The sequence below is a fragment of the Aquila chrysaetos genome, chromosome Z (genome assembly GCF_900496995.4).
Source record: "Aquila chrysaetos chrysaetos chromosome Z, bAquChr1.4, whole genome shotgun sequence".
Classification (NCBI taxonomy): Eukaryota; Metazoa; Chordata; class Aves; order Accipitriformes; family Accipitridae; genus Aquila; species Aquila chrysaetos.
Genome location: NC_044030.1, coordinates 33235926 through 33248954, shown reverse-complemented (window position 1 = coordinate 33248954; position 13029 = coordinate 33235926). Strand labels below are relative to the sequence as shown.

Genomic DNA, 13029 nt, shown 5'->3' with positions numbered 1-13029 from the left:
GCCTAATTTCTTCTTCAAATCACTGGGTTGCTGAGCAGGCACAGACTTGATTTCTCTTTTTTTTTTTTTTTTTTTTTTTTTTTTTGGCAAGTGAATGGAAGTTGTGCAGGCAACTGCAGATCTTCTGGAAAAACCTTTCAAAAACATTTTTGGAAGGGCACTTGAAGTCCCTTACTACAGGTAGTGGACAAAGTCTGTGTGTGAACCCAGTGGGTCTGTTATTTTTTCTGTCCTGAACTTGAAACTGGGAGGCTGACAGTCAAGAGATATGCAAAGGTAGAGAAGACTTATGGCAGTGTGGGTCCCAAGTTGTGTGTTGGGCTGTTAGGTATGCAGCTTTTATTAGTGCAAATGTGTAATTCAGCAAATGTTGCCACTTTCAATAGAGTCTACTTCTGCTTTCTTTGATGTTTTGAAGCCAAAGATGAGATTAAAGTAGTAAAATGATGATGATAGAGGTATAGGCACAAAGGTCTGCTGCAGCATTAAATCTGTTACCAGGAGAATCATACTTCTTTCCCGTGGGGCTGTCCATGAACTTTCAGAGGTTTCTTTGTCTGTAACAGCATTGTTATTACATGACTTTGCTTAGAGGTTGAGATGGGTAAACAGATACAGCATAATGTGCATCGCTGTCTTCTGATCCTGCAGAACTGGGCTTTGGTGCCTGGTTTTGGTCTGAACTTCCCTTCTGCTGAGATGCTTTTGAAGTGAGAGGTTTAGAATTATGCCAGCTGGGATTCTAGGTGGATGTGTGTGGATGTGGGAGGAAAGACTGAAATCCCTTTGAAAGTGGAATTGAAAAAACCCATGCAATATTAAATCTGGCCTTGCTGTAGTGTCTGCACAATACTAGGTGACAGGAGCTTGAGAAAAACATTTCTGAGAAATTTATCACAGAAGACTGTATGAACCCTGTTAAAAACACATGAGGAGAATCACAAGCATTGGTTTCCACTGGTGAAGGGCTGCACTGGCAGTTTGGTTACTTTAAGACCAGCGAACCTGATGGTGCCAGCTAATGGTTTGGCTGCATGCAGGGAAGCCAACAGTGCCGATATCTGCAATTAGCAACACAACTATTCCAGCAGATGCCAAATCTTAAAGGGGCTTAAAAGGGCCATCTTTTATCTTGCTGTTAACTTGTCTAGGGAAAGACACAATGATAAAGAAAACAAGAATTGTTTACTGTGTTTGTCACAGTGTAAGTAATATTGGCATGTGCTGCAGAAGCAAGACAGTATTAAAAAGTTTTGGGTGCTTTCTCCAGTCTCCAAAACTCTTCAGCCTGGTCTGTCAACACTGACTTTTATTTTGAACCAGCGATTAAAATAGAGAGTGTTAAATAAACAATTACAGCTTTCACGCTCTCCTATTATCTCTCTCTTTTTGTATGCAACCTTATCAGTACAGCTTGCTAATACCAGCATTATGTTGCCGAAAACTTACGCTCAGTGTTAACTTCAATTTGCGTTTATTTTCTGTGTTTTCCACTCTGACGCAATTTCTGGATTTGTTCTCGGTCAATTCTAATCTCAGAATCTCAATAAATTGCCTGATCTGTGGAAGATTGCATTTGGTCTATTTAAGCTACAGCCTGAGGTTGGTTGAGAGAGTGGGATAGAGACTTTTTACATTGAGCTTGGTGCTAGTAGTCCCCTAGGAAATATGTACCACTGTCATCTGGTGGAAAGTTCAGCTTTGTCAGGGGATTTCCATGGGGCTGAGCTCTTGTGAGAGTGGCGATTGCGAAATTGCCACAGTTGGAAAAAGCCCTGTCCACTTCTGTGTCCGACTTGGTACTGAGGCCGGAGTGCCTAATTCAGATCTGACCTCCCATATCTCTCAAGTTAATGTTCAGCTTTGGAGTCTTCTCCAGTAATAATACATTTCATCTTCAGTGTACATTGTGAACACTTACTACCTAATTTTTACAGCGCTCCTGTGAGCTAAATAAACAACTGCCAAGGAACTGGAGGCCTCATTCTGAACACAGTAGGATGTGGCAGTTTTCAGTGAAGTCAGGATGCAATAAAAGGTGGTGGCTTTGAAATATTGTTGATGTTGAATCAAAGTTCATTTTTACCCAGGCAAGAGGATAGACCACTGCTTGACTGAATTTTTTTGAAAATCCATGAAAGTTCAATTTTTGTAGGCAGCCTTTTTCATGGGAAACAGATGCTGTTCTATTTAAATATTTTTGCTCATAAAATAAGTGAGTGTTAATGCTAGCATCCTGGCTAAAATCAAGCAACATATTCTACCACCTGTTGCTAAATTTCTTTGCAGCTTCAACAAACTACAACATTCCTCACTTCCAACCCTAGGTTTTGGGGTTGGGGTTTTTTTTTTTTTGCTGTTGCTGTGTTTTATCAAGTAGTGGTTGCATCTTGTTTGAGATGCATTTTTAGTTCAGGATACAGGTTTTATGCTTGTATCATACTTCGCGTATGGGTGTTTTTTTTCCAAAATTCTGGAAAAATCCTTTGAAATCAAATGGAAAAGTTGAAGAATAAAAAAAAATTATACATATTTTTATGTATTAATGAAGTGTTAGTGATTAACTGAGTTTGTTAAAACTACATATTGCTTATGCCTGGGTGGCATAAAATCCTCAGCTGATGAAAAATTGGTGTAGCTCTGAAAATTTAGTATGTATGTAGCTCATCTGTTAGCTGAAGACCTTGCCCTAGCTTTTTTTTTTATGCTGACCTGGCAGCACTAAGCTATATGTGGACGAGATTCAGGCTGATCTGACACACATCCTCTGTAAACAGCCGAAGTTTCCTTCCCTTTCTAATTTAGTTTTAGTTTTAAGGATGGTGCAATAGAAGACCCTTTTAAGGGATTTTAAATTAAAGACCCTTTCCTGCGGGGTGGTTTTTAGTTATTTTTCCTTTCCCTCCCTGAACATTTCCGTTCTTCTAAATGTATCTTTTGAGAGGCAAATACTACCTGAGTTAGTCCTTGGATGCCTTTTTGGTTGACACTGGCAGAAGGTTTGCATGACTACAGCCAGCCAGAACTTAATAAGCATAAACTATTATATCTTAGGAGGTCCTTTCCTTGTAGTTCTCCATCTATTTTAACAAGTGCAGCTGAAACATAACTGGACCATATCCGAGGCTGACTGAGCATACATATATGCCAGAAGGGGATTTGCTGATGGGACAAAGACAGCTTACTGCAAAGATAGCGATATCTCAAGTGTGAGTGCTTGTTCTGACTTGTGCCAACCAGCTGCTTAGGAAAGGAGCACCTGTTGTCTTCAGACAACAAAATGCTGCTTCAGAACAGTAGGAACAAAGTGCTTTGCCACTTGAGACAAGATGCAGACATGAAAGTCCATTGTCCCAACAACTCTCCTCATAGCAAAGGCACAGCTGTGTGATGACGTGGTCAGCAGCGATCAGGTATCTCTGCTCACCTATGTTATTACCCTGCTCTGTTCACATACTTGCACACTGCCCAGCAGGTTGGGAAAAGTGCGCTGTAAAGCCAGAGAACAGAAATCAAGACAATGGAGTAGCCCTTTAAGACCACAAGTGTCTTCACCTACCTGGTTCCTTTTCTTCCTTTTCGTGTTATCTGTTGCTGCTACCTGAAGAAAGTGCAAAGAACTTTACCAGTGCATCCATATAAATAATGCAGAAGCCGTCTGCAGCAGCACACACTCAATTTTGTTCGCGTTAACTGCACTGCTTTGGGACTGGTACACAGGACCAGGTTCCTAGAGCAACAAGAGGCACTGCTCTTTTCTGTGTCTACTAGTCATGTTTCTGTCCTCTGAGTAAAACGTAGTGGACGCTGATATTCGCGCAACTACTCCAAGGTGTATTTTCAGTCAGCAAGTTAATGTCAGTACTGAAGGGAAGGAATGGTTAGGATACTGACAGTCCAGAAGAATACCAAACTGAAGGATGAACTCCTCAGACTACCAAGGCAGGGACTGTTGGGAGCATCCCGAAGTAAACAGTGGTATAGTGTCACACTTAGGATACAAGAGGCATGAGCTCTAGCCAAGACTGTATGTGAATTTGGGCAATCTGTATCTACTAAGCATCTGCTTTTCAGTCTCTCCCAAAGAGAGAAAGTTCTTCAACTGTTTTGAAGTGCTGTTGCTCAACAGTCTGATTTATACTAATGAAGGGGCTGAATGGTTGCAAAGTTGCCCTAAACGAGGTGGAGAAAACATAATCTTTTCTTTCAGCACTGAAGCTTGATTATTCTCCCCCCACCCCCACCCCTTCCTTTGGACTTGAGTCTCAAAAGCAAAACCAAACTACTATCCGTAAGCCATAACTTTCCAGTGGCCAATGAAATTGAAACATAGGGAGCAATCATGGGAGGTTGAAATAATTTAGATGTAGGTATGTTTTCAGCATAAGTAGACAGTGTTTCTGCTTAAACTAATTGGACTTTAATGATTGGCTTATCCTTGTTAATCTTTAGCATTTTTTGCTACCTGTTGGATCGGTTTAACCCTTTGATCTGGAGGTGGCTTCTGTTGTTGTGTGCTAGATGAGGGGCATTAGATTAGGACTTGGCACTAAATCCAGAAGTGACAGGTCTTCCTGAACGTAGGGGAAGCAAGAGCCGCTGTGATCTGCCGACTGCAGACTTGATATCGTGTTAAGCTGTAAAAGTCAGATGTGAGTCGGGTTCCCCAAATCTGTGCTGAGTAAGAGGAAGGGAGCAGTGGCGGAGTGAGGCTTCACACCCAAGGGAGTGGTGGCTTTTTCTCTTCTCATCAGCCTTTCTATGTAAGGCGAAACAAATATAAGTACAGGACAGTAAGGGCGCTTTCATCCCGGGCAGCTCTGCCTGCAGTTTTGCTTGAGGTTCATCATTACCCATGCCAGTTTTGTGGGGGAAGTCTTTCAAACTGGATGGCTGGTGCTGAATTTCCAGTAGCATGATACTGGTGGGGTCGTTCTGCCTGCTTGTATTGGGGCTTTGAAATGGTTCTGATAGAGGTGTCTTCTGTTTGCATTTGAACCAGCAGTCACCCAGATGCATGCTCACGTAGCCAGCTCATGAAAACCTTTCTGCTGTTAGTAATGGTCATTTGATTAAAATGTCCAGTCCTGCTTTTTCCTGTGACTTGAATTTCCACTGAATTCAAGGTCACTTGCTCAAGTACGAGGAATTCTGGATGGGGTCCTCCTTGGTCACAGCTTATGCTTTTAACTTCTGCTTAGCTCCGTGCTTTTTAGTAGCATAATGTCATTCCTTGTATGCTCACACCAGTGTTTGCCATTAGAATAGTGATATGTGGCTGGATGTGCCCATGGCATTCGGTTTCCAGTCTGTCTATTGATTTTTTTTAATGTATTTTACTGTGTCTGAGTTGATGTTTTGAAACGTCTAAATTCTGTGTATTATCTAGGGCAGAATGTTCCTAGTGCAGTCAAAATCTAATCTTAACAGCAAACCCTTATTTTCTGCCTCTTTAGATGCACTTATCTCTCTCTGAGCTGGATTTGACCTTTAGAGACCTTCTCCATAGCCTGTACCAGCCCTAAATGTGTTTTGTATACCACTCCTGAAGATAATTTTGTTGCAATAATGAAGCATTGTATCTAGTCGGATCTGAGGTCTGTCATCTCTGTGGCTGAGGAGCCAATGCAAAGGCTGAGAAATTTGCAGTTTGTCCTTGTTCTGTGAAAATTACCAGGAGAAATTTCAACCAGTTGTAACTGCCCTGTGATTTGGAGGTCTGCTTGGGATTAGCTTCTTAAAGCAATACAGCGAAGATACTTAGGATCTTTACTTTAAGCCTGCTTCATTTTTTGCACTGTTAGAAGCCTGAATAAATTTTTCTCTTCTTCTTCGTTGGCAAGCTGTGTTTCACAGTTGTCTGTGCTGATAACAGAATTTGGCTTGCAGCAGGGGAAGGTGCGAGAATATCTCTTCTGCGGTGTTACACAGGGCCTAGGGAGATGGCTGGGCGCGTCCCTTCGCCGACAGCTCTGCAGGCCGCGTTTGCTGGCAGGACTGCTGGTGACCAGCCTGCGGCTTTTGCTTCTGTGCCTTGCGTCTTTGCTTTCTGATGCAGAGTCTTTCTGCTGTCCTGTGTGTCATACGGGGGGGGGGGGGGGCGCTGCTGATGGCGTTTAGGACTTAAAGTACTGCTACCCAAAGACAGGTACGAGCCTTGTGTTTGCTGCTGACTTTCCATGCAGGCTGGAGGTGGGGTCTCAGCCGGCTTAAATGGGCTCTGCGTTCTCGAAGCCAACACAGCCCCGAGTGAAGGCTAGCCGAGGGCTGGTCTGTTGCGTGTGCACCAGTACATGGTGTCAGCTGTGCTTTCTGCCAGGGTGATTGCTCTGGTCGCTATTTTTAAAGCTCTTCTGAGCAAAAATGGTGACTTGTAGAGGAATGGAGATGGTCCCAGTGTCTGCAGTCCCAAGATGAGAGAGATGGACTGGGCCTGTTGCACAACGTTTCCCTTTCTCCCAGGAGAGATCCTAGCTACTGGAGATGGATGGCAGGCCGCCTCCTCTCTACTCAGATCACTATTTGGCATGGCAAATATATGAAGATGATGGGCTCTGGTTAAGTGGGTGCTCACTTGGGCATTATCTAATGTCTGCAGAGGCAGCACTGTTACATGCCTGATGGACACAGAGCAGAGAGCTGTGTAGCCTACCATAAAAACAGGTCAAGCCATGGCTACAGAAGGAACAGCATTTCAACTGCAAGCAAATTAGGCTTGTATTTTCACACTAGCCGATCCTGCCCAACAGGCCTGCTGAGCTGCTTGATTTCTTGCCAGCAAATCAGGGTACGGCTGTCCAGCTTGTTCAGAGGACAGTTTTAGCTCCTGCCAGTACCAACAGGGATACAGGCAGCTCTGAGAGCTATTCCTCCCACACAGGGGGAAGCGTGCCTTATAGGAAAAGGAAAACATAGTAATCACTTTAAAAAAACACACCTTAAAACAATGTTATTTTATCATGCTTTCTGGATGTGTTGTCCCAAGTTAGGAATATAATGAGGGCAGATAAAAATTTGCTGCCTTGCTGAGTCCAGCCCTGGGCCATCTGAACGGCTTGCTTTTCACAGTGTAGATCGGGGTCATTGGCTCAGCAGGGTACAATGCTGTAACAGGCTTCAACATTAGGAGATCACTGTTTCCTCTGGGTGATTGTCAATTCACAAGTAATTCAGTCTTTGGTTCCACTGCTGAACTTGTTTGGAAGCCCATTTTTATGGGAAGTAGCTTCGGACACCTTTTGTCTATAAATCACAGTGATGGGTAATGAGTGTGAAAATCATTTGAGGTGTTCAAGTGCACCTGTCATGTATTCCTGAGGAATACTTCCCGGATACTTCGTTGAAAAATTAACACAAAATTCCAGTGTAGGAGGTAATTCTGCAGCAGCACTTGGTTTGCCTGCCCTGGTCCTCTCGCTGTGTGAGGGTTTGCTGAAAGCTAAGGCAAGGAGCTCCAGCTCTTGGTCTCAGCTTCAGCCTCTTCATCTGCTTGTGTCTTGCAAAAACTCCTGTTGCTGGGAGTATGACCAGTGAACAAGCGATGCCCTGTGTGACCGGGGAGCCTCGTGACCTTCTCCTCCGGTTGTGCCCAGGTGCTATGGAGCAGTGTTGCACGGGCTTGACAGCCAGCTGTTGCCATCAGGCTGGTGTGGGTGTCTTGAGTTACTGCCCTCGTGTGAGAGCACGACAGAGGTGGTGCACACCCACCTCCCTTGCTGTAAGAAGTGTGCTTTTACCCGAGTGTGGAACTGGGAGCCGTGAATCTGAACTCTTTGTGCAGGGAGAAGAAAAAGCCTTATTTGCTCACTTGCCACTCTTCCTTGCTTTGCTCATTCTGTTAACTGGTGGAGACAGGTGCCTCTGACTGTATTGTTCTGGGAACCCACTCGTCTTTCTTGTCTCCTTCGGACACTTGTGGAAACCTGCTGACTCTAAAGAGCAAAGCTAAAGCTTTTCATGCCCCATCCTGTCTCACTGTTTCATCTTGCTGTGACGCCTTAACACTACTGTTGTGAAAATGATTGGGCTCCCCTGTGAGCAGTCTCTGTGACAGTAATAAAGGGTTATAATTTAACACCAGCTTCTCTGTTGCCTTGATGCTCGGCTGTGAGGAATACAGGCTTAGCCAAAGGCTAGTAAATACTCCAACTGCAATGGATATATGGAAAAAAGCATAATTGTTTTTTGCCTTGTGTGTTCCACCATTAGGGAGTGAAATCCCCTGAAGATAGTCATGTTTGTAGATGGGACACACTGCCCTGCTTCCCTCTTACCTTCTGGATTAACTTAAGGCATGAATCCCCTTCTTCTCCTTCCTTCACCCAGTTCCCTGTAGGGACTTACAGCATGTGAAGCTGGGAAGTAAACAGTAGATCTGACTGTCACATTGTTTTCGCTGAGCTTTTTAGTTTGAAACTGGCTGAAAGTCTGGTTTTCTGTAGATTATGGACACAAACCCTTTGTGCAGAAACTCCACAAATTGAAGTCAGACCTGGTGAGCTTTGTACTCTACGGTGGATTGAGATATGTTGAAATACCACTTGCGTGCCTTTTATTTTTAGAAGGCAGCGTTCCGGATATGAAAACTGCAGCCACAATTTCCGTGGGGTTTTGTTTTTCTACCCTATTGTTTAATTTTAAAAGACACTGCACAATTAAGTTTCTGGAGGAAGGTATGAGCCCTCTGTGCTTCCAAGTGAAGCAAGAAAGAATGGCAGAGAATATTGAGGAGAACAGTCTTGCTCTGTAACCTGTCCCTACAGGCTTTTTTGTCCCAGTTGTCTGTGGATCTTCCCAGTATTGCTGGAAATGGTCACTGCTTATTGTGGCACCTGTCATGGTTATACTTGTAGTAAGATCAGAAAATTAATTAAAACTGGTTCCCAGGTGTGGTTTCTCTTGCTCTTTCCTGCATTGAGCCACCTTTTGAGCTTGTGAAAGTAATTGGAGATATGTTTCTAGAAGGAGGATGCTAAAAACCTCTGGCTGTGGAGAACGTATGGACTATGGACACTTTCTTCACTGCGTAATCAGTGTTTCAGTTCTGATCTGCATGGAACAGAGACCCCACATAGCACCGACTTGCTGTTATTTATGATTAAATTTCTTTGGTTTGCTCTTTGATTTAACCAATAATGTGGCAAGTGTGGAGGTTCTGTTTTTCTTTGCTAATTCATGTGGATGTCTTGAGCTCCTTGAGTAGGTTTGGGTTTGGTTTTTTTTTTCTGTTGTCACAATGATTTGATTATCAAGCAAGGAATGACCAGCCTCTCTGCTCAGCCATGAAGGTGCTGGAAAAGGTTGAGCTGTCAGGACAATGTAAATCTTACAAGATTTAAATGACTGTAATCCTGTAGGAGATGCTCTGCAATCTGAAAATCATGAATTTCTGGCTTCCATGCCCAGAATTCAGCCCCAATGTGGGTTTGAACTGTGTGGAAACAAAGGACAGCTGTGCCTTTCATGAAGTCAGTATCTGTGAAATGCTGCCATGTGATTGTCTAATCCTGACCTGTGAGTTTAGAGAGGAAGGACAGTTTTGTGGTTAAGGCACAAGACCTCCAGCTCTGGGAGCTCTTGGTTCTGCTGGAGGCTTCGTTACGTGACTGTAGGGAGGACCTTTCTCCCTGCCCCGTGTGGGAAATGGACTTCTCTTTTCCTGCATGTTTCATGTGGATGGGAAGCGTCTCCTGCTTTGTTGACGTACGGTGCCCGAGCTGGAGCTAGGCAGAACAAAAGCATTTCAGCCCCACTGGGCCTGCTGGGGGTTATTTGCATGGTTTTATAAGCAAAGCCTCTGTTTACGTTCTCTGCTGTTCTGCTTTTGCTCCCTTGGGGTCAGGACTGAAACTGTAGAAGTAGCCTACCATGAGGACAAGCTACCTCAGTATTTCTTCTGCAGACGTTCACCCTGTCACTGAATCGGTGAGATGGTTCACATCAGATCTGACTGTCTTTGAGTCTGGTTGCTCAGTCTGACCTCAAGTTCATCTCCATGTTTGTGTGTGGGGCTTGTCTCGGTTGCTGGGACCGGAGGTTTTGACCAGGAGGCTGTACCCTGTGCTGGTGGTGAGGGGAGCTTGCAGGACTGCGGCTCCCCTGGTTTTCTGTTGAAGCTAAAGCGGGGAGGGAAGGGGAGGCTGCACGTCCACGTCAGCAAAAGTATATGGAGAAACTTCAATACGCTGTCCAGACACTGCAGCTGCATTGCTCTGTGCCAGCCGGCTTGCGATAGCTGACCATACCAATGCTCTTGGTCAGTCTCCAGGGTGAGAAAAGATGCGTGAGTTAAATCACATTTGAGCTGACATATTTTGCCTCACGTTTTTTGAGTAACCTGATAGTGTGTCTGAGCTTTTATGGCAGGAAAATATTGCAGTAGTAGGCCTCTGATTGTAAAATGTGTTCTTCCACTCCAAATGTTTGCATTATTAGGTAAGCTTGGTATTAGCCTTCAAAAGACTTGCCTGTTTCTTTTGTTTTCTATTTTTGGAGGAGCTCTTTTAACTAATGCTCTTGTATTTCCTTAGGCCCTAGTGGGCAAGCAGTCTTGGAGGAGAATGGCTATTTTCAAGAGGAAACCTCTATTAACTCTTGTCTTTTTGAAGTATCCAGGGCAGGAATTCAGACTGATTGCAGTGTTAGTGCTTTTCTGTGGTTTCGTGTGCAAGTTATTATGCATGCCTCCACAATTGAGGGAGATTGCGTAAGACACTCAGCCACAAGTGCTGGAAGTAGGACCAGATGGGGTGGGGGAGAAAATGCATGGCAAGAAAGGCTGGCTATTTGCTTAGGGCACTGCAGCAGGACCGTGGCGTTGGGAATTGGTCCCTTGGTCTCTCAGAGCTTCCATGTGTGGTCTTGGGCAGACAAGGGTTATGATCAGTGAGCACGGGTTCATGACCAGCTGGTTGGAAGCCAAGCATTGTGCCACCAGCAGTTTTGGTAACTTTATGTTCTGTTCCCTCGTGTTTTCCTCCAAATGATGATGAAAACTCCTTCAGACGTTTGTAGGAGTTGCCTTGGAAGGCAGCTTTGATTTTCAGCAAATTCTAGTGCTGAGCCAGTCTGAAAGGGTTCAGCATGACAAAAAAGGAAGGGGAGAAATGCCCTGTTAATGCTGGGCTGGTTAATTACAGCAGTGGAAGACGGCAGGCTCTTTGTGACTCCCCGTTACGGTTATGGACAAGCCAGCAGGAATCCCAGTGTAGTTCAGGTTGCTTTCCTGCAATTACCTGTAGAAAATGTCCCCTACCAAGAAAATCCTGCTTCCGTATGGCAAAAAAAAACCCCAAACCAACAAACAAAAAAGCCTAGGCAAACTCAACAGCAAGACAATGATGAGGAAACAGAAGAGTAGGAGAATTGTTGCTTGGTTACTTTTTTAAAAGGTGTGTGGCCCTTTAAGAGGAGCTTGAAAAATATTTTAAATGGGGACAGATAAAATGAAGAAGCTTGCAAACATCTGATCTCTGCATGCCAGTGTGCCTTCAGCCAGCTACCCCTTTGTCCATCCGAGTTTCCGAACTGTGGATGATCTCACCAAAAAATAAACAAGCTGCAGAAGCGTTTAGGGAGTTCAGCGCATTTAGGAAGTAACCAAGGGATCAGGGTGGGGGGAATTTTTCTTCCAGTTGCGGTGAAGCAGGGTGCTTTAGCCTCTGCTGGAAAGAAGAAGAGGACGTAGGGGTTTGTTTTTTTTTTTGGGGGGTGGTGGTGGTGCTTTTTGGTTTTGGTGTTTTTTGTTTTTTTGTTGTTTTGGGGTGGTTGGTTGGGGTTTTTTTTGTTGGTTTTTTTTTTTTTTTTCGTTATTGCAGGGGCCGGCTCTTTCCCCAGCCTTTCCGCGGGCTGGGAGAGGGGATGGTGGCTGGTTCTGGTGCCGGGGAGCAGCGGGTGCGTTTGCAGGGCACGGTCAAACCCGGGGTATTGCTGGGGGGTCCCGCGGGGGGCAGAGAGGAGGGCGAGGGAGAGACTTTTGCCCCGAAGTAACCTCCGCGTCGCCTCAGCGCGGGGCGGGGGGGGAAGGGTGTGTGGTTTACTTTTTTTTCGCGTGGAACAAAAAGGCAACCGGGAATTTGTAACTGGATATGTAGATGAGGGAGCAATGACCGTCAGTAACCCCTGCGCGCGAGCAGAGCGCGTGGCTTCCCCCACTTCCCCCCCCGCGCCGCACCCCGCCGCGGCCGGGAGGCTCGCGCGCGCCCCCGGAAGCAGAAGTGGAGCCCGGGCCGGCGGCCTCCCTCTTACCGCCGGGGGCACCCCCAGACCCCAGCGTGCTGCTTCTTTCCTTTTTTTCTTTTTTTTTTTTTTTTTTTTTTTTCTGAGCGTTGGGCTTTCTTGACGGTATCACCGGCCGAGCTAAGCAAAAAAAAAAAAAAACCACAAAAAAAAAAACCCCACCAAACTACACGGGCGGGGGGGGGCGGAGAAAAAAAACCCAGAAGTTCTGTTACAGCCGTTTGCTGTAGGAAGGGGAAGGTGCAAACTCTGGGGTCTCCCTTGCGTTATTTTTCCTTTAGCACTCGTTGGTTTGCACTGTTGGCTGTGGGCTGCGGTATCCTCTCTTCCTAGAGTAGAAGTGGCGTGACGCCTAGCTGGTTTACTTGGCTTAGCCCAGAACTCTGCGCCCCAGTAAATCCCATGAGGCTTGCTCTCTCAGCTCCTCCTGGCAGAGCTGCTCTCCTTATCGCTGCTTGTTTAAGTGTAGTAAAGATGGAATTGTCCTCTCTCTCTCTCTCTCAAACCCCCAAACAACCCAAAACAGTGTGAGGGTCAGTTGCTTAAGCTCCAGGTTTGTGAACTTTAATAGTGTTAATGGATTATAATTTCCAGATGGTTGCCCTCTGCTGTGATGGAGGTACAAATTTGTTTCAAAGCCAAGAGCTGAAACACCAATGGCTTCAGAAGGTGAAACTTTTGGGAAGGAAAATGGAATTAAAAAGCACTTGCAGAAATTTTGTCGTGTGGTTGATTGCTTCCTAGATCTGCATGCTCTTCTGTATCGTATCTGTATGTCTGCATATGGCAGAC

The 13029-nt window shown here is 45.1% G+C and overlaps 1 protein-coding gene across 6 annotated transcripts in view; it reads left to right on the top strand.

Annotated features, from left to right (window-relative positions):
- ABCA1 (ATP binding cassette subfamily A member 1) overlaps positions 1 to 13029 on the top strand; it is a 96808-nt gene that overhangs the window by 32690 nt on the left and 51089 nt on the right. The window lies entirely within an intron of this gene.